We start from the raw sequence: 25,052 nt of genomic DNA, 5'->3' as shown, positions 1-25,052 counted from the left end.
TCCTGCACTGCACTCAGGAGCCTAGGGGCAGCTTGGAAAGGGCAGGGCAGTGGGGGGGGGTCCACGTCCTTGGGAGGCATGGTCTGCGCTCCCTTCACCTGACCCCACTGTGGCGGGGCCTCGACCTCTAACAGATTCCTCTCCCTGCAGCCACTGGTTATCTCCATGAGAAGCAATAAAAATGGGGTTTACACTTAACGGTATTTACATACTTGCCCCATAATTGGGAGGTACTCTCTTCCTTGATCCAGCTTCCTAGTCCATTTTCCAACCATGATATCATTTCCCCAGACAATTCTAAGGGTCCACCTGCATGTTAGCTATCAGGCTCAGGCAAAAATTAGTAAAGTCATGGGTCCCTTGGAATAGACCTAAAATAGACCCACCAGGTTTTTGGGAAAGCCCAAATCTTCACCTGCCTGTAGGTTCATGATCAATGAACTATTTGTTCTGCTTTGTGTCTTAACCCTTTTCAGCCACCAGGTTCCAGGTGCTACCATGATGCTATCCTGACATCCCTGGACAGAAAACCCCACTAATGTGTCCTGAGCCCTGCCTCCTCAAGCCCTAACCCACTAGGGAAATAGAGACAAGCTGAGAGTATGGATACACCTGGGGACATCCATGTTCAGCAGTGAAGCAATGACTGAAGTCAGACCTTACAGCTGGGAAATTCCTCAAGATAATGGAGTCTATATATTGCAACCTACAGCCAAAATCACACTCAAACCCACAGCCAAAATCTTACTCAACATCATCATAATGAAAACCTGGAAGTATTTCCCCTCAGATCCGGTACTAGAAAGGGATGTGCCCACTATCACCATTACTATTCAACGTACAGGGAGGACAGGACCAGGGAGCAACCACTCCCTACCGTGGTTGGATGCCTTGGTGACCTGAGCCTGGCCTGCTTCCCCACAAAGCCCTGGCCCCAAGCCGATGCCAGTTGCTTACCTTCCAGCCTCCAGCCATCGCCTCTGCTGCCCCTCTGCAGTGTTTGCAGCCCATCTCCACTAGCCACTTGCCACCACCGCCACCACCAGCTGCTGCCTCAGCCAAAGGACACCTCCGGGATGCCGCCTGATTGCCATCCACCATGGAGTGCTGCCCACAACCTCTGTGTGATGGCTTCCTGGCCAGCTGCTTGATGTCCTGCTCTGCGTGTGTGACATCAGCAGCCCTGTGTCCTTGACGCTGCCCCCCCCAATGTGGTGCAAAGCTCAAAGACCAACCACTCTAAGGATCCAGGTTTGAGCCTCTGGCTCCCCACCTGCTGGGGGGGGTCGCTTCACAGGCAGTGAAGCAGATCTGCAGGTGTCTTTCTCCATCACTGTCTTCCCCTCCTCTCTCTCTTTCTCTCAGTCCTATACAACAACAACAAAATCAATAACCACAACAATATTAAACAACAAGGGCATCAAATGGGAAAATAAATAAAATTAAACACAAATTGAAAAAAAAAAGAATTTACGAATACCGTACAAAAGATCAAGGAAAGTAAATGTTGGTCTTTGAAGGAGGGAACAAAATCAACAAACCTTTAGCCAGACTCACAAAACAAAAAAGGGAGAAGACCCAAATAAACTGGATCATCAATGAAAGAAGAGATATCACAACAGACACCTGGAGGGGACGACAGGCCCAGCGAGCAAACCCGCCCTGCCACCCTTGCCTGTCTTGATGGCCTGAGCCAGGCCTGCTTCCCCACAAAGTCCTGGCATCACCGCTGCCAGGTGCTTACCTTCAGGCCTCCAGCCACCTCCTTCACTGCCGCCTCTATGTTTGCTGCCCATCTCCTACAGCCGCTTGCCGCCACTGCCACCACCAGCTGCTGCCTCAGCCAAAAGACACCTCCCGCCAGAGACGCCACCAGATTGCCACCCACCACGGACTGCTGCTCGCAGCCTCTGCGTGATGGCGTCCTGGCCGGCTGCTTGATGTCTGGCTTCACGTGCTTCTCATCCTGCGCCCTGTGATTGACGTCACCCCCCCCCCAGTGTGGTGCAAAGCACAAAGACCTACCACTCTAACAATCCGGGTTTGAGCCCCCGGTTCCCCACCTGCAGGGGGGATGCTTCACAGGCACTGAAGCAGGTCTGCAGGTGTCTATCTCTCTCCGTGTCTTCCCCTCCTCTATTTCTCACAATCCAACAACAACAATGATATCAATAACCACAACAATGTTAAACAACAAATGCATCACATGGGAAAATAAATAAAATTAAAAACAGACTGAAGAAAAAAAGGAATTTAAGAAAACCATAGGAAAGTAAAGATCAAGGAAAGTAAAGGTTGGTTCTTCGAAAGAGGGAACAAAATCAACAAACCTTTAGCCAGACTCACAAAACAAAAAAGGGAGAAGACCCAAAAAATCTGGATCATCAATGAAAGAAGAGATATCACAAGAGACACCACAGAAATTCAACATATCATGCAAAGCTTCTATGAACAAATATATGCCACCAAGCCAGAGAACCTCAAAGAAATGGACGATTCCCTAAATACCTACGAACTTCCAAAATGAAGTCAAGAGGAACGAGAGAACACAAATAGGCCCATCACAGGTAATGAAATGGAAACATTTATCAAAAACCTCTCCAAGAATCAAAGTCCTGGACTAGATGGTTTTACTAATGAATGCTCCAAAACCTTCAAAGAAGAACTCATACCTCTACTTTTAAAAGTCTTCCAGAAGATTGAAGACACTGGAATACTCCCTTCCAGCTTCTAGGAAGCCAACATCACTCTGATACTAGAGGCAGACAGGGACACAACCAAAAAAGAAAACAGCAGACCAATATCTCTGATGAACATAGATGCTAAAATATTGAGTAAAATTCCAGCCAACTGGATACAGCAGTATACTCATGACCAAGTGGGGTCTATCCCCGGCATGCAAGGTTTCTGGTACTAGAAAGGGATGTCCACTATCACCATGACTATTCAACATAGTGTTGGAAGTTTTTGCCATAGCAATCAGCCAGGAGCAAGGAATTCAAGGGATACAGATTGGAAAAGAAGAAGTCAAACTCTCCCTACTTGCAGATGATATACACAGAAAAACCTAAGGAATCCAGCAAGAAGCTTTTGGAAATCATCAGGCAATGCAGTAAGGTGCCAGGCTACAAAATTAACATTGTCAAAGGTGAGTGGTATTCCTCTATGCAAACAGTAAGTTAGAAGAAGCTGAAATTCAGAAGTCAATTCCTTTTACTATAGCAACATAAACAATAAAATATCTAGGAGTAAACCTAACGAAAGCAGTGTAAGACTTGTATACTGAAAATGAGGAGGCACTACTCAGGGAAACTGAAAAAGACACAAAGGAGTGGAAAGATAGTTCATGTTCATGGGTTGGAAGACTTAACATCATCAAAATGAATATACCCAGAGCCATCGACAAATTTAATGCTATCCCCATCAAGATCCCAACCACATTTTTTAGGAGAATAGAACAAATGGTAGAAATGTTTGTCTGGATCCAGAAAAGACCTAGAATTGCCCAGACAAGCTTGAGAAAAAAGAACAGAACCAGAGGCATCACACTCCCAGATCTCCAATTGTATTACAGGGCCATTGTCATCAAAACTGCTTGGTACTGGAACACAAATAGACACACTGACCAGTGAAATAGTATTGAGAGCCCTGCAGTAAGCAGCCACACCAATGGACACCTAATCTTTGATAAAGGTACCCAGTCTATTATATGGGGGAAGCAGAGTCTCTTCAACAAGTGGTGTTGGGAAAAATGGGTTGAAACATGCAGAAGAATGAGACTAAACCACTACATTTCACCAAATACAAAAGTAAATTCCAAGTGGATCATGGACTTGGAGGTTAGAACAGAAACTATCAGATACTTAGAGGAAAATATTGGCAAAACTCTCCTCTATATAAATTTTAAAAACATCATCAATGAAGCCAATCCAATTACAAAGAAGACTAAGGCAAGTATAAACCTATGGGACTACATCAAATTAAACAGCTTCTGCACAGCAAAAGAAATCACTACCCAAACCAAGAGACCCCTCAGTGGGAGAATGGGAGATCTTGACATGCCATACATATCAGACAAGAGGCTAATAACCTAAATATACACCAGAGCTTGCCAAACTCAACAACAAGGTAACAAATAACCACCTCTAAAAATTTGGAGAGGATATGGACAGAATATTGCCGGTGTCCCTGGGTCAGCTCCAGAGCATTTTCTCATAAAGCTGTCCCCCAAGACCCAGAGCTGGCTGAGTGGTTAGCGCACCCATTCCCACTGCCTCGGCAGGATGGAGCTGTGTCTTGTCATTCCTCTCTCCTTTTTTAAATATATAGTTACTTATTGGGTAGACACAGCCAAAATTGAGAGGAAGAGTGAGATAGGGAAAGAGACAGACACCTGCAGTTCTGCTTCATCACTCGCAAAGCTTTCCCCCTGCAGGTGGGGACTGGGGGCTTGAACCCAGGAACTTGTGCCTTGTAACATGTGGGCTCAACCAGGTGCGCCACCACCCGGCCCCCTACTTCTCTCCTTAAACAGTAAAAGAATAGACAAATAAATTAAAATCTGGGTCTAGGAGGCTGGATTGGTGGCACAGTCAATAGAACACACACGTTACCATGTGCAAGGACCTGGGTTCAAGCCCCCATGCCACCTGTGCTACAGATGTCTTTCAGGCCTCCCCTCCCATTTCTGTCTCTATCCAATAAATAAATATAAAAAGCTATTTTAAAAAAGCAGCTAGGCCTGGAGGCTTGTGAGCAGAGGTGCTGGCTCACTGCCCAGCTCCTTCGGATATAAGCACCCTCGCTCCCTGGGGCCGGGCCTGAGCAGACACCACACACCTTTTTTTTTTTAAACTAGAGCCAGGCTGAGCCATGGCCACTGCTGGTGCTGCGGACTGAACCAAGAGTCTCAGAATCGCAGGCAGGAGAGCCTCTCTGCAGAACCACGATCCTATTTCCTCAGCTCTTTATCATTATTTCCCCAGAGCCCCGCTGAGCCCTGGCCACTGCTGGTGCTGGGGATCCAACCAGGGCCTTGGAGCCCAGTCAGAACCTCGGTGCCGCTTCCCTGCAGAACCCCCGGGCTGGGGTCTCCCCAGCTCATGACACCGGTCAGTCACCCCGGCCCGTGGGTGGTGCCTACCTTTGGGCGAGGAGCCGCTGAGCACCAGGTCCTCGTGGGCCTGCTCCAGCACGTGCACCAGGAAGAGCGGGCGGCCGTCCTGCTGGGCGATGGGGCAGAGGTAGCCGCACCTGTGGTGCGGGTGGCAGGTGCTCCAGGAGAGCCGGCTGGCCTCGCAGCCCAGAGGAAAGAGTGCGCTCAGTGAGTGGAAGGCGGCCATGTGGCATGGCAGCAGCTGGCCCAGCGCATTGAAGATGAGGCCGCCCACGTGGAAGGTGTGCTGGTGCTGCACCAGGCCTATGATCTGCAGCACCTTGTAGTGCTGCACCACGAGGCAGAAGACAGCGAAGTCGCTGAGCTCCTGCCACTGCAGCCCCTTCGGCCGGTGTGCCGGGCACAGCAGCGTCTTGTCCTTGAAGGACATGCAGGGCACGCACTCGGCGCAGCAGAAGTGGTAGACATTGGCGTGGCATAAGAGGTGGCAGGCGCAGTGGAAGTGGTAGACGTTGGCTCAGCGGAAGCGGTGGCAGATGCGGGTGGTGCTGGCCTGTGGCAGGAAGCGTACTTGACCTGCACACTGCAGCGCACTGCTAGCTTCAAGTTCATGAGCGTGCCCGCCTGCACCCCATATACCTTGATGGACCAGAGAATGCAGCTGAGGTGCATCCACAGGTCCAGGCTGAGCAGTCGCGCCGGCCAGCCCATCTGCCTGTCGCCCTCCTCCTAGCAGAAGCAGCACCGGTGGCCATCGCTGGGGCAGGCTCAGGCCACCTGCTGCAGAGCAGCATTGGGTTGCCTGTCCAGTGGGCAGGCAGGTGCCTCGGGGCGCCTGCGGGCTCCACTTACTCCAACACCGGAGGCCTTGCCACTTCCTGGGCAGCGGGCGGCCCTCCTACAGGCCCCTGGGCATGCCGAGCGGCTTCAGCTTGATGGTCACCTTGAGCTTGTCAGGCCAGGCCTCAGCTCCGGTGGCCTCCAGGCCTGGCAGGAAGCTGGGGAATGGGGAGGCGGGCAGGAACACTGTTCCAGAGGCACAGGCAGGTGGTGCACCTCCAGGCTGGAGGTGTTGATGCTGTACTGATGGGCGGCTCTGGGTAGTGTGGCCATCAGGGGGGACGGCGTGGGCGCCGGCTTCTGGGGACTGACGGACAGACAGACAGACAGCGTGAGGGGGACCAGGGCCCACAGGGTACACACTCATCTGGGCTGTGCTGGACTGGGTGCTGCTGGCCAACAGAGCTGAGTGAGGTGGGGTCACCTTTTCCACAAAGCCAGAAGGCCAGAGAACATTCTGGCCAGGACACCCCAAGAGCCAAGGCAACAGCTCTCTGCTGGGAGTGCCCAGCCTGTGCATGCTCCCGGTTTGGGCCCTGGTGCCACGAAGCAGCAGCCCTGGTGCCTGGGGAGGCTCCTGTGCTCCAGCTCACATGTTCTCTCTCTCTGTTTAATTTTATTTGTTACTGGATAGAGACAGGTAGAAATTGAGAGGGAGAGACAGAGAGACACCTGCAGCCCTGCTTCACCACTCGAGAGCAGTTCCCCCTGCAGGTGGGGATCAGGGGCTTCAACCTGGGTCCTTGTGCACTGTAGTGTGTGCGCTCAACCAGGTGCGCCACCACCCAGCTGGCCAGCATTCTCTCTCTGTGTCTCTTTCTCTCTCTCCCACTCTCTCTCTCAACAGGAAATTGGCCAGAGGTGGTGTGAGTGGGATGCAAGTGCAGGCTACACCTCGGATACCCCTGAGCCCGGCAGAGGCCCGTCAGGACAGCTGCAAGGAAGGGCTCCCTGATCTGCAGGCCAGAGCGAGTCTCCTCTTAGACCAAGCCTGGAGCCTGTGCCCCAGAGCAGACCCTCAAGCCGAGTCTGAGGAGGAGGAGTCACATCCAGGGTCAGGACGGAGAGTCACAGGAGCCCCAAGGCCGCGCCTACAGCACAGCACAGCCCCTCCTGCAGACAGGCCTACCACATGCTTCTTCTCGTGGCCACTGGCCAGCTGGCTGAGTACCCAGACTGAAGATTCTAGCAAGGGGGCCGGGTGTACTGGGTTAAGCACTTCCATTATGATGCACAAGGACCCGGGTTCGAGGCCTTGCTCCCCACCTACAGAGAGGACTCTGCACGAGCGGTGGAGGAGGGATATAGGTGTATCTCTGTCTCTCTCTATCTCCCCTCTCAATCTCTCTCTGTCCTGTAGAATAAAATGGGGGGAAAGATGGGAAAAATGGCCGCTGGGAGGGGTGGATTCATAGTGCCGGCACTGAGCACCAGTGACAACCTGGTGGACATAAAAAAGGGGGTGCTGGGTGGTGGTGCACCTGGTTGAGCGCACATGTTACAGTGCACAAGGACCCAGGTTCGAGCCCCCAGCCCCCGCCTGCAGGGGAATGCTCTGCAAGTGGTGAAGCAGTATTGCAGGTGTCTCTCTGTCTCTCCCTCTCTATCATCCCCTTTCCTCTTGATTTCTGGCTGTCTCTATCCAGTAAAATAAAGGTAATAAAATATTGAAAAAAAATTAAATGTTAATGTCTCCTTTCTTATATAAAAAATAAGTTAAATATTAAAAAAAAAAAAGATCCAGGCCCCAAGCGTCACTCCGCTCTGAAGGCTGATTCGCACCAGGAACCTGCATGGCTTCATAGCAACACGCTGGGCCTGGGGGGTGGCGTGGGGTCGTGGGTCCTGCACGGTGGGTTCTGTCCCACGGGCCCGCCAGGGTGGGCAAACCTACCTTGCCCCCTGGGTCTTTCACTTGTGTGGTTGACATGTAGAGCACGAAGCAGTTGTTACTGCAGCAAAAAAATGTCCTTCTCCACTCTGTTGTGCTCTCAGGATTCCTGAAAAGGGAGAGAGGCATGTGGCCACCTCTGCACGCCCCGCCCAGACCAAGGAGAGACTCTCAGCCCTTCTCTGGTCAGAGTGACACACATCGTGTGTCCCTCCCCATCTTGGGGCAGTGGCAGCAGTGTGTACATTTGGGGCCTGAGCCAGAGACAGCATGTTTCCAAGGGCTTTTCAGTTCAGGCCAATGCACCCCCTCAGTGTGTCCCTGGGGCTCCCCAAGGGCCCTTCCTGTCAGGGATCTGGGCACCGGGCAGGTAGGGGTCCGGGCAGGCAGGGGTGGTACCTTGCTGGCAAAGGCCAGGTCTCTGAAGGACATCCACACTCCACTCCCGAGAATCACCTCCTTGCAGTGGCAGAACCACTGCGGCCTGAGCACAGGGCCTTCCTGGAGGCTGGGAGCCAGGTCCTTGTATCCATGGAGACCTGGAATCGCGACCCTCCTCAGTGGGTCACTGGAGCGAGAGGCCAGGTCAGACACCCCAAACACAGCCCCCTGAGCCCAGCCTGCGCCACTGGACAGCAAAGCCTATCTCGAGGCTAGGGTCGCCCATCCCCCACCGGCCTGGAGGGTGTGCTGAGAGCAAGGATGAAGAGACAGATGGCAGAGAGTATGCCGACAGCCCCCAGTGCAGAGTCTGGGAGTTGGAGAGGGCTGGGGGTGGGGTGCTGGGCCCCATGGAGGAGGGAGCAGACAGACAGGAAGGGCCCAGCACACAGTGGCAGGGGTGGGGGCAGGGCAGGAAGCCCCAACTCAAGCTGGGCAACATGCCGGATCAGAGCAGCACAGGGGGGCAGTCACCCCGGCAGACAGGTCCCCCACGCGTGTTGCTCTGTAAAGGCCGTGCGTGTGCACGCGTGCACAGGGAGCATTCAGAGCAGGGCCGGACGCCTCGTGGAGGCGAGGTGGTAGGCAGAGAGCAGGGCAGAGTGGCTCACCATTGCCCACTGGAGGGAAGAGCAGGGTTGGCTGCTTCATCCGGTGAGAGCTGGCTAGACGGGCGGGTGTGCAGATCCTGGTGGAGGCTTGCAGAGAAAAACATGCTGTCGGTAGTCCCTGCTGGCGTTGACCAAGCCCATAGAGGGATCGTCTGGAACCCTACTAACCTCGTAGCTGCTGGGGACACACACATGGAGGAGGTCGGAAAATGCAGCCACAACGCTGCTGATGTTCTGTGCTAGGAAACAGGTGCCTTAGCTGCCAGGAGGCCGGAGTGCACCGCGGCACCCCAGCCAGCGGCCACGCGGCACCCAGCCCCTCAGTGCCCAGACAGAACTGCATGGGGGCGACCCCGTCTTGACTCAGCAGCCGGGCAGGGCTTTTGTAAACAAAGCCAAGGGAGGGCCGAGTGGACGGGCCTTGGGCAGGCCTGGGGGATATGGGGTACACTGGGTCCAGATAGACCTGAAACTCCACACTGCTCTGTGGGTTTGGTGACATAAAAATGGCTTCAAAGTCAAAGACTCAAGGGGTGGGGGTACTTAAGTCCTGGAACATAACAGCAGAGGAGAACGGGGGGGTGTTAGATTGTTATGTGGAAAACTGAGAAATGTTACACATGTGCATCTGCTGTATTTTACAGTCGACTGTAAACCATTCATCTCCCAATAATAATAAAAAAAAGGGAGTCAGGTGGTAGCGCAGCAGGTTAATTGCACATAGTGCACAGCACAAGGTCCAGCCGAAGGGTGCTTGTTTGAGTCTCCGGCTCCCCACCTGCAGGAGAGTTGCTTCACAGGCTGTGAAGCATGTCTGCAGGTGTCTGTCTTTCTCTCCCCCTCTGTCTTCCCCTCCTCTCTTTATTTCTCTCTGTCCTATCCAACAACGATGACATTAATAACAACAAAAACTACAACACAAGGGCAACACAAGGGAAATAAATAAATATACAAAATTTTTTAAAATTAAAAATAAGAAGACAATGACTTCAGAGGGCCGGGAGATGGCTGAGATGTGAGTATGTGTTGACGCGGGTTCACACCCCCACTCCCCCCTGCAGGGGGAAGCTTCATGAGTGGGGAAGCAGGGCTGCAGGTATCTCTCTGACTCTCTCCCGCTCTATCTCCCCGTTCCTTCTTGATTTCCCTACCCAACAACTAAGGAAAAAATATATTTTAAAAAGTGACTTCAGAGTTAAGAGGTTGAAAAACTACTACTTGGCTAAGTGAGGGCTGGCTGCAGTGGCTTGCACGCCCGGGATGCTCCTGCTGGCTGTCCTAGCAGGCATGGCTCTGCACTGGCAGGATCCTCGAGCGCCATCCCTGGCACCGCAATGGGCCAGGGTCATGCTCTGGTTTCTCTCTTGTGTGTCTTGTGAAGTGAGTAAATGTTTGAAAAATTTAAGGAGAAAAAGCGGCCCCCAACCTGCCTTAGGAATGTCTGGGCCCTCCCCTGGCAGGGCCTTCTAGGCCCCAAGGAGACTGAGCTCCCCCACAGGCAGCCAGGAGGCCCCCCATGCCTTTCTCCCCCAGCAGGGCCCAGCAGCCTCTTACCTCAGCAGCTGTTGTGTACAGAGTGATGGCCACAGAGATGAGACCTGATCAGGGGCCATTGGGGGAGGAGCCAAAAGGTGGCATGAAAAACAAGGCACTGGGCTCAGCCTGCACTTCCTTCCACAGAGACTGGGACCCTGCCCTGCGGAGGGGGGGCAGGGTCAGCTGGGGGGCACTGGAAGCCCACTCCCACGAACACGTGGGCAGGCATACCCACCTTTCCAGGCCCCCCTGGGCAGGAGCGGGATGGTGGGGGAAGGTACGGGCTCAGGCGGCTCCTCCTTGATGAATGACAGGTCTGGGTACCTTCTCACTTCTATGCCCACCACGCTCTTGGATGAAGAAAAGGGTACGAAGCTGTCAGGGGTGTTCCACTCCATGGTATGTTCTTGTATCCTGTGGGGACACACAGGCGTCAGAGGTGGCCTCCCCGCATGAGACTGGCATCTGAGGGACTTGAGGGGCGAGTGCCTGCTGCCCACGGACAGCTGAGCTCAACACCTGCCTGGACAGTCCCACATAGCTCACAGCCACCGCAGACCTCAGAACACAACCCTCGAGGGACGGGCCAGGCCAGAGGGCCTCAGCCGCCCCCGAGGAAGGAGGGGTACAGGCACGAGGGGGCCCCAAGGAGCCACCAAAGCCCTAGGAGATAACAGGCACACTGAGATGCTGGCCCATGGCGGCTCCCGTGAACACCTAGGCTGGGGGGTGGGGGAGGGCAGGGAACGAAAGCCTGGACCAGAGCCTGGCCTTCACCTCTCTTCTCTGGGCCAGAGGTTTTGTGCTTAACCGGGACTTGGTGTTAAAGTGTCTCAACATACAGGAGAGAGGGCCTTGCTGGGGTGGCCAGCGGCTGTGACTATGTGCTGCAGGGGCCCAAGACTGTCCCAGCACACCCACCCATGGGGCGCTGTCCTCAACAGCAGCTTCAGGCACCGCGTGCTCCATGCGGATATGCCCAGGGTGCTTTCTTCTGCTCCGGGCGCAGTCAGTGGTGGACCCTGAAATCCCTCCCAGGCTTGTCTGAACCCGGCTCTCCGGAGCCACCGGAGTGAGCAGGCCCCACCTGAGGTCCTCTTGGTTGCTGTGCGGTGGCGTGGGCAGCGAGGCCGGGATGTCCACCGTCTTTGGGCCCTGGGTAATGGCCCTGGCCAAAAAGTCCTCGTGGGGTCTTAACTGCAGCGGGAACGGCTTGGGTCCCAGACCCTTGGTCACTGAGGGGGGCGGAATCACAAGTGGGAGGCACTTAGTGAGACTCCCAGATGGGCTGGGCAGGGGGGGGTTTCCTGAGCAGGCCACACGGCACCCCTGCCCCCACCCCACCCCGCCCCCACCGCTGGCCAGGGCTGCTCTGTCTGGGGGCACAGCTGCAAGGGGGCCGAGGCGAGTACCTTCATGGCTCATGAACACGCCAGCTTTCCCAGCAAGCTCCTCCATCATTGCAAAACCATTGGCCATCTTCTAACAAGTCATAGGAGGTGGTGTAGGAGGAAGAGAGGCAGGGAGTGTTGGAGGATTACTTAAATTATTCTGCTGCAGGAGACCAAAAGATTTTGCATTATATGCTACTGAGCCACGGCAATGAGCCTGCCACAACACAGCTCTGTGAACTTCCAGGCCATGACAGTGAGGCTGCTGACCACAAGCCGAGCTGAGGTTCTGATGTGGGTGCACTGCACACCGGGCTCTCCCAGAGGGGGGACACTGCCCACTTAGATCCAGGAGCCAGGCTGCCTGGCTCTTTAAGTCTCACTGGTAAGTGAGGAGCAGTAAAAAGTCCACCTGTACAAGATAAAATCCCAGTCCTCCAGAACTCCTCGGCTAAGTCCTTCTGAGGACCCGACCCCAAGTCTATACACGAAGCCTGAGAGGCCGCTTCAGCGGCGGCACCTGGTCTACAGAACGGGGGGGGGGGGGGGGGAGCAGCACTGAGATGCCAAAGGCTGCCCCGCGGCCAGCATCCTGCCCCCTCAGACACACAGCTCCCTGCTCCTCGGGCCAGCATGCCCTTCACCCACGGGTTTATCTCCCGGGGGCTGTGGGGCCGCCTGAGGCCATGCTGGTGGGCACATGTGGCAGAGACAGGGGGCTTTGGGAGGATGACAGGGAAGGTGTTTGTGAGAGCTGGGTGGGTTATGATGGGTCAGAGAAAGCCTCCACCGTGAAGAGCTGGTCTAGGTGGAGACCACCTTTACTGTTGGAGACAAGCTCTTGGGAAAGCTTCTAGAATCTTTAGTTTTATTTTCACTAGAGACACAGAGAGGGAGACCAGAGCACTGCTGAGCTTGGGGCCCCTGGGGGCTCAGGCCTGCTGTGCCGCTCTGGTGTGCTACCCACATGTCTATACTAGACATGAAATCAACGCGAATTTAATCCCATCCAATGAGCTATCATTGAAGCAGCCATGCATACCTTCAGCTAACAAGAATTCAAACAAGACTACCAGGTTCGAGGGAAGAAATAGCGATAATCTGAAGCAATGCAAGTAATTTTCATCCTCATCTTTGCAAAGTGATTCCGGTTTTGTAAGGCATGTAACATCATGACTGGGAATCTAAGGTATTCCACTAACTGGTCTTAGTATTCAGAAGAAAGCATTCTTGGACTGCATCCTAGATATTGTAAGCACCCAGGCATCTTTTACTATACATGTTAATGTATGTTCTAAGCAAGACAGGCACCTAGCAGGCTTTTCTTTAACCAAGATGCGATTGGAAAGAAGAAGAAGGAGAAGGAGGAGGAGGAGGAGGAGGAGGAGGAGGAGAAGGAGAAGAAGGAGAAGAAGAAGAAGGAGGAGGAGGAGGAGGAGGAGGAGGGGGAGAAAGAAGTTTTCTGTTTAAGTCCCTGGCACCCCACCAGCATGGGATCATAGTAACACAAGCTGTGAAGCTGGTCTGCTGGTCTTCCTCTCCTCTATTTTCCCCTCCCCTGTCAATTTCTCTGTCTTATATAAAAAAATAGTAAGATGGCCACAGGAGCAGTGGACTTGTAGTGTAGGCACTGAGCCCTGGTGATAGAACTGGAGGGGAGCAAAAACATATAGTTTTCTAGTGGTCTGGAGGTATTAAGGACTGAGGTCCTGAGTTCCATCTAAGACAGCACATGTACCATGGTGGTATCTGGTTCTTTCTCTCTCTTCTCCTATCTTTCTCACTAATAAGTAAGTAAAACATATATATATATATATATATATATATATATATATATATATATATAAAGACAGAAGCTTTCTATATACAAAAAAAAATTACCAAGTCTTATTATGTAAAAAGGACATTGTCTGGGGGCAGAGCAGTGGTGCACTATGTGCAAAGACTCAGGTTTGAGACCACACTCCTCACCTGCAGGGGGAAGCTTCACGAGTGGTAAAGCAAGTCTGTATGTATCTCTCTCTCCTATCTCCCTCACTCCCTAAGTTCTTCTCTGTTCAGTCTAATAAAAAAAGAAAAGAAAAAAATAGAAGAGAAAAAATGCTGGGTGGGGGAAGATGGCGGACTGAGAAGCTGCTAACAGCGAGTGCTCTGATCGCATCATCGGCAACGGTAGGATTTTCTGCCTTTAGCAGGCCAGTCAATAAGGGGTGACACCAAAGAGGTGATTATAATTTAATTTGGGTTAAGAATTAGAGTAAAGGTGACACGGACTAGCGGGGCTCCAGACTTCCCAGGCGGCGCCGGGCAAGGCGAGTGTGCCAGGCATTGTCCTCCGCCCGGGAAGGCGGCTCCTCCGCCGGTTGCAGAGCATGGTGGGCAGAGGACCCGGAGAGAGCACTTTACCTCGGGGGCTTTCTCTTGGGAGTCTCCAGGGTCCACCGCAACCCTGAGGGCGGATCCAAAGACTTCTTGAGTATAGCTCTCATTGGATCAAAGGACTTAGAGCTGGTTTTCATTTTCGAGAAATCCTTTAAAAAAGTCTGGAAGGGGGGGGCTTCCCGGAAGATGGCGGACGGAGAAGCTGCTAGCCTCTGAGCCCCGAACACACTCCCCTGGAGACAATAGGATTTTCTGCCTTTAGAAGGCCAGCCAATAAGGTGTCCTTAGACACCAAGGAGGTGACTATAACTTAATTTGGGTTAAGAATTAGAGTAGGGAAAAAAATTCTTTTTTCTCCCTTTTAATTTTCAAGCATACATCCTTCCCGCCGGCCCCCCCCATAAGCAGTCCCTGGGAACAGCTCCTAGCAGGATACCCCATACCACCAAACAGGGTGTTTTTTTTTTTAATTCACTGATACACATTTGGGAAGTTCCTTGCACTGCTCTTTAATTACAACTCTTCTTATCTTCTCCCTTTTCTCTCTCTTACCTCTCTCTCTCTCTCTCTCTTTTTTAATCTTGTCATACACTTCTTTCTTCTTTACCTTTCTGAATTTGTGAATTACTTTGAGGAAGAAATCTGACTCAGAGTGGACTCTCTATGTGTGTATCTCTGCTCTAGCTCCCGTTCCCCTCTTGTTACCTCTAGAATATACACTGGATAGTAGATTTGCATAACTGTCTATTCTTGCTATCCTCTCTTTCTTTTCTCTTTCTTCACTGGGATTTGGTTACTATTTTTTCACGGACTGGAGAAATTGTTTGGCTAACTGGTAACGTTTAAACTACTTCAATACTTACTTCAGTTGCTACTGTAATTCCGGAGGTTGGTGAGTGCAATTGTCATAAAGGTCTTTAGTACAGTGTTACTTGTACTCAAGACACAACAACTGAGGAACAACAGAGCATTAAAAAAAAAGAGAGAGAGAAACACATAAATAAAAAATGGTTAGATTAAAAACAAATAAAACTGCTACCCCAATGAATGAAGACAAGAGCCCAGAAGAAACTACAAATCAGTCAGAAGTAACCATAGATAAGAAAAGTATGCAAGCAATAATAAACTTATTAATCACAGAAATGAAAACAACATTGGAGGAAAGGAATGGCAGTATTAGGGAAACAACAGTTGAGACCCCCAAGGAAAATACTGATTATCTTGAGGCAATTAGAGAACTGAAAGCTGAAATAGCTGTAATGAAGAAAGAAGCTGAGGCAAGGGAAAGCAGACTAACAGAAGCAGAAAACAGAATTAGTCAGACAGAGGATGAGTTACAGAAATCTAAGAAAGAGGTGAAAGAGCTTAAAAAGAGATTGAGAGACACTGAAAACAACAACAGAGACATATGCGATGATATCAAAAGAAGTAACATTCGTATAATTGGCCTGCCAGAGGAAGAAAGAGAGGAAGGGGAAGCAAACATTCTAGAGGAAATAATACAAGAAAACATCCCAGACCTGAATAACAGAAAGGATATCAAGGTTCAAGAGGCCCAGAGAGTACCAAACAGAATCAAACCAGACCTGAAGACACCAAGACACATCATAGTCACAATGAGAAGAAGTAAGGATAAACAAAGGATCCTAAAGGCTGCAAGAGAGAAACAAAAAGTCACATACAGGGGAAAACCCTAAGATTATCTGCAGATTTCTCCACTCAAACTCTAAAAGCCAGAAGGGAGTGGCAAGATATCTATCGAGCCCTGAATGAAAAAGGGTTTCAACCAAGGATAATATATCCTGCTAGACTTTCATTCAAGCTAGATGGAGGGATCAAAACCTTCTTAGACAAACAACAGTTAAAGGAGGCAACCATCACCAAGCCGGCCCTGAAAGAGGTACTAAAAGACCTCTTATAAACAAGAACATCACTATAATACTTGCAATATATCAGAGTAAACAAATTATTTTTTAGAACAATGGCACTACAATACATAAAATCCATAATATCAATAAATGTCAATGGCTTAAACTCACCCATCAAAAGGCACAGGGGGGGGATGGATCAGAAAACATAACCCAACCATATGCTGCTTGCAAGAATCCCATCTGTCACAACAAGATAAACACAGACTTAAAGTGAAAGGATGGAAAACTATCATACAGGCTAACGGTCCACAAAAAAGGGCAGGAACAGCCAGTCTCATCTCAGACACGATAGATTTTAAATTAAATAAAGTAATAAAAGATAGGCAAGGACATTACATAATGATTAGAGGATCAATCAGCCAAGAAGACTTAACAATTATTAACATCTATGCACCCAACGAGGGACCATCTAAATACATTAAGCATCTACTGAAAGAATTTCAAAAATACATCAATAGTAATACAATAATAGTGGGAGACTTCAATACCCCACTCTCACACTTAGACAGATCAACAAAGCAGAGAACCAATAAAGATACAAGAGAATTGAATGAAGAGATTGACAGACTAGACCTCTTGGACATTTTCAGACTCTTCCACCCCAAAAAACTGGAATACACCTTCTTTTCAAATCCACATAACACATACTCAAGGATAGACCACATGTTAGGCCACAAAGACAGCATCAATAAATTCAAGAGCATTGAAATCATCCCAAGTATCTTCTCAGACCACAGTGGAGTAAAACTAACATTTAACAACAAATGGAAAATTATTAAAAGACAAAGAATTTGGAAACTAAACAACATGCTCCTTAAGAACCACTGGGTCAGAGACTCACTCAAACAGGAAATTCAAATGTTCCAGGAACTAATGAAAATGAAGACACAACCTATCAAAATATTTGGGACACAGCTAAAGCAGTACTGAGAGGGAAACTTATAGCCATACAATCACATATTAAACACCAAGAAGAAGCCCAAATGAACGACCTTACTGCACACCTCAAGGACTTAGAGGAAGAGGAACAAAGGAACCCTAAAGCAACCAGAAGGACAGAAATCACAAAAGTTAGAGCAGAAATAAACAACATCGAAAATAAAAGAACCATACAAAAGATCAATGAAGCCAAATGTTGGTTCTTTGAAAGATTAAACAAAATTGACAACCCCCTAGCCAGACTCACCAAACAAAAAAGAGAGAAGACTCAAATTAATAGGATTGTAAACGATGGAGGAGATATCACAACTGACACCACAGAAATCCAGAGAATCCTGCGAAACTTCTATAAAGAACTATATGCCACCAAGCTAGAGAATCTTGAAGAAATGGAACAATTCCTAGAAACCTATGCACTTCCAAAACTGAACCAAGAAGAACTACAAAATATAAACGCACCAATCACAGACAAAGAAATTGAAACCGTTATTAAGGATCTCCCCAACAACAAAAGTCCTGGACCAGATGGCTTCACAAACGAATTCTACAAAACTTTCAGGAAACAGTTAATACCCATACTTCTTAAGCTATTCCATAAGATTGATGAAACAGGAATACTCCCTTCCACCTTTTATGAAGCCAACATCACCCTGATACCAAAAGCTGATAGGGACAGAACAAAAAAGGAAAACTACAGACCAATATCTCTGATGAACATAGATGCCAAAATATTAAACAAGATCTTAGCCAACCGGATACAGCAACACATCAAAAAGATTGTTCATCATGACCAAGTGGGATTCATCCCAGGAATGCAAGGCTGGTTCAACATCCGTAAGTCAATCAATGTCATTCACCACATCAATAAAATCAAAGCCAAAAAACACATGATTATCTCAATAGATGCAGAGAAAGCCTTTGACAAAATCCAACACCCATTCATGCTCAAAACTCTACAAAAAATGGGAATAGATGGGAAATTCCTCAAGATAGTGGAGTCTATATATAGCAAACCTACAGCCAACATCATACTCAATGGACAGAAGCTGAAAGCATTCCCCCTCAGATCGGGGACTAGACAGGGCTGTCCACTGTCACCGTTACTCTTCAACATAGTATTGGAAGTTCTTGCCATAGCAATCAGGCAAGAGAAAGAAATCTAAGGGGTACAGATTGGAAGGGAAGAAGTCAAGCTCTCACTATTTGCAGATGATATGATAGTATACATAGAAAGACCTAAAGAATCCAGTAGAAAATTACTGGAAGTTATTAGGCAATATAGCAAGGTATCAGGCTACATAATCAATGTACAAAAATCAGTGGCATTTCTTTATGCAAACACTAAATCTGAAGAAGAAGACATCCAGAAATGACTCCCATTTACTGTTTCAGCAAAATCAATCAAATACCTAGGAATAAAGTTGACCAAAGAAGTGAAAGACTTGTATACTGAAAACTATGAGTCGCTACTCAAGGAGATAGAAACTGATACCAAGAAATGGAAAGATATCCCATGCTCATGGATTGGAAGAATAAATATCATCAAAATGAATATTCTCCCCAGAGCCATATACAAATTTAATGCAATACCCATCAAAGTTCCACCAAGCTTCTTTAAGAGAATAGAACAAACACTACAATCATTTATCTGGAACCTGAAAACACCTAGAATTGCCAAAACCATCTTAAGGAAAAGAAACAGAAATGGAGGCATCACACTCCCAGACCTTAACCTATATTATAAAGCCATCATCATCAAAACATCATGGTACTGGAACAAAAATAGGCACACAGACCAGTGGAACAGAATTGAAAGCCCAGAAGTAAATCCCAACACCTATGGGCATCTAATCTTTGATAAGGGGGCCCAAAGGATTAAATGTAAAAAGGAGGCTCTCTTCAATAAATGGTGCTGGGAAAACTGTGTTGAAACATGCAGAAGAATGAAATTGAGCCACTTTATCTCACCAGAAACAAAAATCAACTCCAAATGGATCAAAGACCTAGATGTCAGACCAGAAACAATCAAATACTTAGAGGAAAACATTGGTAAAACACTTTCCCACATACACCTCAAGGACATCTTTGATGAATCAAACCCAATTGCAAGGAAGACTAAAGCAGAAACAAACCAATGGGACTACATCAAATTGAAAAGCTTCTGCACATCCAAAGAAACTATTAAACAAGCAGAGAGACCCCTCACAGAATGGGAGAAGATCTTCACATGCCATACATCAGACAAGAAACTAATCACCAAAATATATAAAGAGCTCAGCAAACTTAGCCACAAAATAGCAAATGACCCCATCCAAAAATGGGCAGAGTATATGAACAAAACATTCACCACAGAGGAGATCCAAAAGGCTAACAAACATATGAAAAACTGCTCTAGGTCACTGATTGTCAGAGAAATGCAAATTAAGACAACACTAAGATACCACCTCACTCCTGTAAGAATGGCATACATCAAAAAGGACAGCAGCAACAAATGCTGGAGAGCATGTGGGGACAGAGGAACCCTTTTCGATTGCTGGTGGGAATGTAAATTGGTCCATCCTCTGTGGAGAGCAGTCTGGAAAACTCTCAGAAGGCTAGACATGGACCTTCCATATGACCCAGTAATTCCTCTCCTGGGGTTATACCCCAAGGACTCCATAACACCCAACCAAAAAGAGGTGTGTACTCCTATGTTCATAGCAGCACAATTCATAATAGCTAAAACCTGGAAGCAACCCAGTTGCCCAACAACAGATGAGTGGCTGAGAAAGCTGTGGTATATATACACAATGTAATACTATGCAGCTATCAAGAACAATGAACCCACCTTCTCTGACCCATCTTGGACAGAGCTAGAAGAAATTATGTTAAGTGAACTAAGTCAGAAAGATAAAGATGAGTATGGGATGATCCCACTCATCAACAGAAGCTGACTAAGAAGATCTGAAAGGGAAACTAAAAGCAGGACCTGATCAAATTGTAACTAGGGCACCAAAGTAAAAATCCAGTGGTGAGGGGTAGACATGTAGCTTCCTGGGCCAGTAGGGGGTGGGAGAGGGCGGGAGGGATGGGTCACAGTCCTTTGGTGGTGGGAATGGTGTTTATGTACACTCCTAGCAAAATGTAGACATATAAATCAGTAGTTAATTAATATGAGAAGGGGAAATCAATTGTATGTCTCAAAGTTTCTCAAAAGACAAACTGAATCTTTTTAATATATAGGCTATGTATTTGATATGCGGACTCTCTCAAAAGCCTAGACCAAGTAGATCAGAAGCATCCAATAGCACAGCTATATACAAGATACTGGGTACTGTACAGCAAACCATAACAAAGGGACTTTTCAAAGTTAACCCAATTAACAAATAATGTGATGATAATATTAACTATCGATTGTCTTTTTGAACCCTAAGACAGCAGGAACCTCACATCTTCACTATAGAGCCCCTACTTCCCCCAGTCCTGGAACCCTTGGATAGGGCCCACTTTCCCGTATGCATCTCCCAATCCAAACCAAATAATATTGCATCTGCCGATCACAACCTAACCAAAGCAAAGGTTGCCACCTCAACATGCTTCCCCTCAGACTGTATCCAGAGACTTCACGTGTGGAATGACAACCCTTCAACTTCATTACTCGGGTGAGACCTTTCCTTTTATAGTACACTCTAATTTCATCTCAGGTAGTTCACTTTCTAACAAAGTCCCATAATCTAGATATACACCAGTTTCTGTGAGAGAGAGCTTATGTGCACACGTATCCATAAACTACTGCAAAATATATGCCTGAAAGCAGAAGTACACTAGAGTTTGCAGTGAGTACCTCCCTAACACTTCGTCTCCACTATTCCAAGCTTGGGATCCATGATTGCTCAACAAATTGTTTTTCTTCATATGTTAACTCTCTTTTCAATCACCAGGTTCCAGATGCCACCAGGATGCTGGCTAGGCTTCCCTGGATTGAAGACCCCACCAATGTGTCCTGGAGCTCAGCTTCCCCAGAGATACACCTTACTAGGGAAAGGGAGAGGCAGACTGGGAGTATGGACCGACCAGTCAACGCCCCTGTTCAGCGGGGAAGCAATTACAGAAGCCAGACCTTCTACCTTCTTCAGCCCTCAACGACCCTGGGTCCATGCTCCCAGAGGGCTAGAGAATGGGAAAGATACCATGGGAGGGGGTGGGCTATGGGTATTGGGTGGTGGGAATTGTGTGGAGTTGTACCCCTCCTACCTTATGTTTTTGTTCACTATTCCTTTCTTAAATAAAAATTAAAAAATAAATAAATAAATTTAAAAATGCTGGGTGGAAGTGGCAAATTCATAGAGCCAGCCAGCAGTGACTCTGGTGGCAATGTAAACAAAAAAGGTGGTGGGGTGGGGATGACAGTGTGTTTGGGTCCATCTTCCACGACTCTAGTGCCCTCCTTAGTCACGCAGGTGAGCCAGCATGCAAGACAGAGCCACTGCAGCGCCAGAGGAATCCTCAGTGCCATGGCCAGTGTGCCTCTGTTCTAAAATATCAACCCAGAGCTGTGAAGCCCAAGCAATGACAAACCCCCAAATAATGAAAACAATGAAAAGAAAAAAAAAAGAGAAGAGAAGGAAAAAGAAAAAAAAACTAAAACCCTTTTGCTCCTTTCCTGTTGGCAGAGCCATAAAGGACAACTGCCGAGGTCTGCAACTTCAAGCTTTCACCCTCCGGAGTTACCCGAAGACCAAACCAAAGCGCTTCCGTCTAAAAGCTGGGGGGAGAGGCAGCCTGAGAGAAGCAATCCCTGTCACCCTACTCCTGTCACCCTAAACCAAGCGAGTCCATACACCCTACCACAGCGAGCCATGTCACACTAACCCCTGTCACCATAGCCCCAGCGAGCCCTGTCACCCTAACCCCAGTGAGCCCTGTCACCCTAACCCCTGTCACCCTAAGCACAGTGAGCCCTGTCACCTTAACCTGTTACCCAAACCCCAGCTAGCCCTTGTCACCCTAACCCCAGTGAACCCTGTTACGCAACCCCAGCGAGCCCTGTCACCCTAACCCCAGTGAGCCCTGTCACCGAAGCCCATTGATACCTGTCACCATAACCCGTCACAGTAATCCCAGTACGCCCTGTCACCCTAACCTTGGCGAGCCCAGTCACCCTAACCCCGTCACCATAAACCCAGCGAGCCATGTCACCCTAACCCTAGTCACCCTAATCCTGGTGAGCCATGTCACCCTAACCCTGTCACCTTAGCCCCAGTGAGCCCTGTCACCCAAGCCCATTGATACCTGTTACAATAACCCGTCACCCTAATCCCAGAAAGCCCTGTCACCCTAATCCTGGAAAGCCCTGTGACCCTAACCCATCACCCTAAACCCAGCGAGCCCTGTCACCCTAACCCTTGTCACCCTAACCCCGGTGAGCCCTGTCACCCTAACCCGTCACCCTAACCCCAGCGAAACCTTGTCACCCTAACCCCAGTGAGCCCTGTCACCCTAACCATGGTGAGCCCTGTCACCCTAACACCAGTGAGCCCTGTCACCCTAACCCGTCACCCTAAACACAGCGAGCCTGGAATCCTATCCCCAGCGAGCCCTGTCACCCTAACCTGGCAAGCCTGCCACCCTATCCCCAGTGAGCCCTGTCACCCTAACCTGGCAAGCCCTGTCACCCTAAGCCTGGCAGTGAGCCCTGTCACCCAAATCCATTGATACCTGTTACAATAACCCATCACCCTAATCCCAGAAAGCCCTGTCACCCTAATCCTGGAAAGCCCTGTGACCCTAACCCATCACCCTAAACCCAGCGAGCCCTGTCACCCTAACCCTTGTCACCCTAACCCCGGTGAGCCCTGTCACCCTAACCTGTCACCCTAACCCCAGCGAAACCTTGTCACCCTAACCCTGGCGAGCCCTGTCACCCTAACACCAGTGAGCCCTGTCACCCTAACCCGTCACCCTAAACACAGCAAGCCTGGAATCCTATCCCCAGCGAGCCCTGTCACCCTAACCTGGCAAGCCTGCCACCCTATCCCCAGTGAGCCCTGTCACCCTAACCTGGCAAGCCTGCCACCCTATCCCCAGTGAGCCCTGTCACCCTAACCTGGCAAGCCTGCCACCCTATCCCCAGTGAGCCCTGTCACCCTAACCTGGCAAGCCTGCCACCCTAACCCCAGTGAGCCCTGTCACCCTAACCCCAGTGAGCTCTGTCACCCTAACCCCAGTGAGCCCTGTCACCCTAACCCCAGTGAGCTCTGTCACCCTAACACCAGTGAGTCCTGTCACCCTAACCCTGCGATGGGAAGTAGGGTGCATGTGTGTGTGGAGGTGCACCAGGTTGAACACACACACACTACCAAGCACAAAGACCCTGGTCAGAGCCTTTGCTTCCTACTGGAGGTGGATGCTTCAGAGGCAGTGAAGCAGATCTGCGGATGTCTGTCTTTCTTTCTCCATATATATACCCTTCCCTCTCTCTTTCACCCTGTCCTGTCAAATAAAACAGAAAGAAAAAAAAACATGGGGAAATGGCCTCAGGGAGTAGTGGATTTGTAGTGCTGACACCTTGCCCCAGTGATAACCTTGGTAAGTGACAAAAATAAATAAATAAATCTAAAAAACCCATTCAATTAAAATATAAATTCAAAGTACTATAAGTTAATTAGAAATGCCACTTATGTATTAGTAATGAGGGTTATATGCTGGTATTATTGACATATAACTGATATAACTGATACTCTCATATCAGTTTTTTTTTTCCTCCAGGGTTATTGCTGGGGCTCAGTGTCTGCATGAATGAATCCATTGCTCCTGGAGGGCATTCTTCTCACTTTGTTGCCCTTGTTATTGCTGCCATTGCTGTTGTTGGATAGGACAGAAAGAAATCCAGAGAGGAGAGGAAGACAGAGAGGGGAGAGAAAGACACCTGCAGACCTGCTTCATCACCTGTGAAGCAACCTTCCTGCAGGTGGGGAGCGGGGGGCTCGAACTGGGATCCTTACGCTGGCCCCTGCGCTTTGCACCACCTGTGCTTAACCTACTGTGCTACCGCCCAACCCTGTGTCAGCTATTTTAAGAACACAGTACTGAGGAGAATAGTCCCTGTCAAGCACCTCTACCCAAACCATGAGCCAGCTTGTTATATGGTACGTATATCTGCAGACCAGCCCCAAATGGCTTCTTCCATTAAGCTGCCTCAGCTGAATGAGAAAAACAATTTCCCACTGGGTATAAAAATAAAGCATCCAAACCAAGGAAACCATCTTTGCTTGAATTGATAATTAGGAAAAGAAAGACACTGCACAATTATGAATTCCTTCATAGCAGATTATATAAAATCTCTTCTTCAGTCCTTTTCAAGAACTGTGTTAGATTTTGGAGAAATACAAATGCTGATATTTAGAAAGAAAAATTAGAACACTAATCCAAGTCATCAGAGCCTAATCTTGACATTTAAAGGTAATGTAATTCAAATTTGGCCTTTCGTACATGTGCCATATTGATTCTAAACTACTTAGATTTCACAGCATGAGAAAACACAGAAAATGCAGTTTGCATTTTTTTTGGTTAGAGGTAACATTTATCTTGATAATTACTGTCAATCAAGGAGTGCCCACTCACCCACAGAGCGTGGTCATCTTAACTAGAGTTAAGAAGTACATGTGAGATCGTTAGTCTTTTCTTTCTTTGAAAGTCAAACAAAAACAAATCCTACAATGTGCACCCACTGGTAGAAAATGGAATCTCTGCCCTTATAAACTCATGGGTCATGCTGTTAGGGACAGGGGAGTTTTTGCTATAAGGACAGTCTGTTGTAGCAAGTTTACATATCAGCTGCTGAGACATAGCAGCAGGAAAATCTTGCATTGAGATGGTAAAAGAAGAGTTGGCATTTATGACTTTTTCTATAATAACATCTTTCAAACTTCCCTGGACAGATGACCCCACCAATGTGTCCTGGAGCTCCACTTCCCCAGAGCCCCACCCTACTAG

At 48.8% G+C, this 25,052-nt stretch overlaps 1 pseudogene; it reads right to left on the bottom strand.

Annotated features, from left to right (window-relative positions):
• Positions 1 to 786: 786 nt before the first annotated feature.
• LOC103128131 (histone-lysine N-methyltransferase 2C-like) overlaps positions 787 to 25,052 on the bottom strand; it is a 42,062-nt pseudogene continuing 17,796 nt past the window's right edge.

Source organism: Erinaceus europaeus, chromosome 21 (genome assembly GCF_950295315.1).
Source record: "Erinaceus europaeus chromosome 21, mEriEur2.1, whole genome shotgun sequence".
Classification (NCBI taxonomy): Eukaryota; Metazoa; Chordata; class Mammalia; order Eulipotyphla; family Erinaceidae; genus Erinaceus; species Erinaceus europaeus.
The sequence above is the reverse complement of the archived record's forward strand: the minus strand, read 5'-3'. Positions and strand labels throughout refer to the sequence as shown.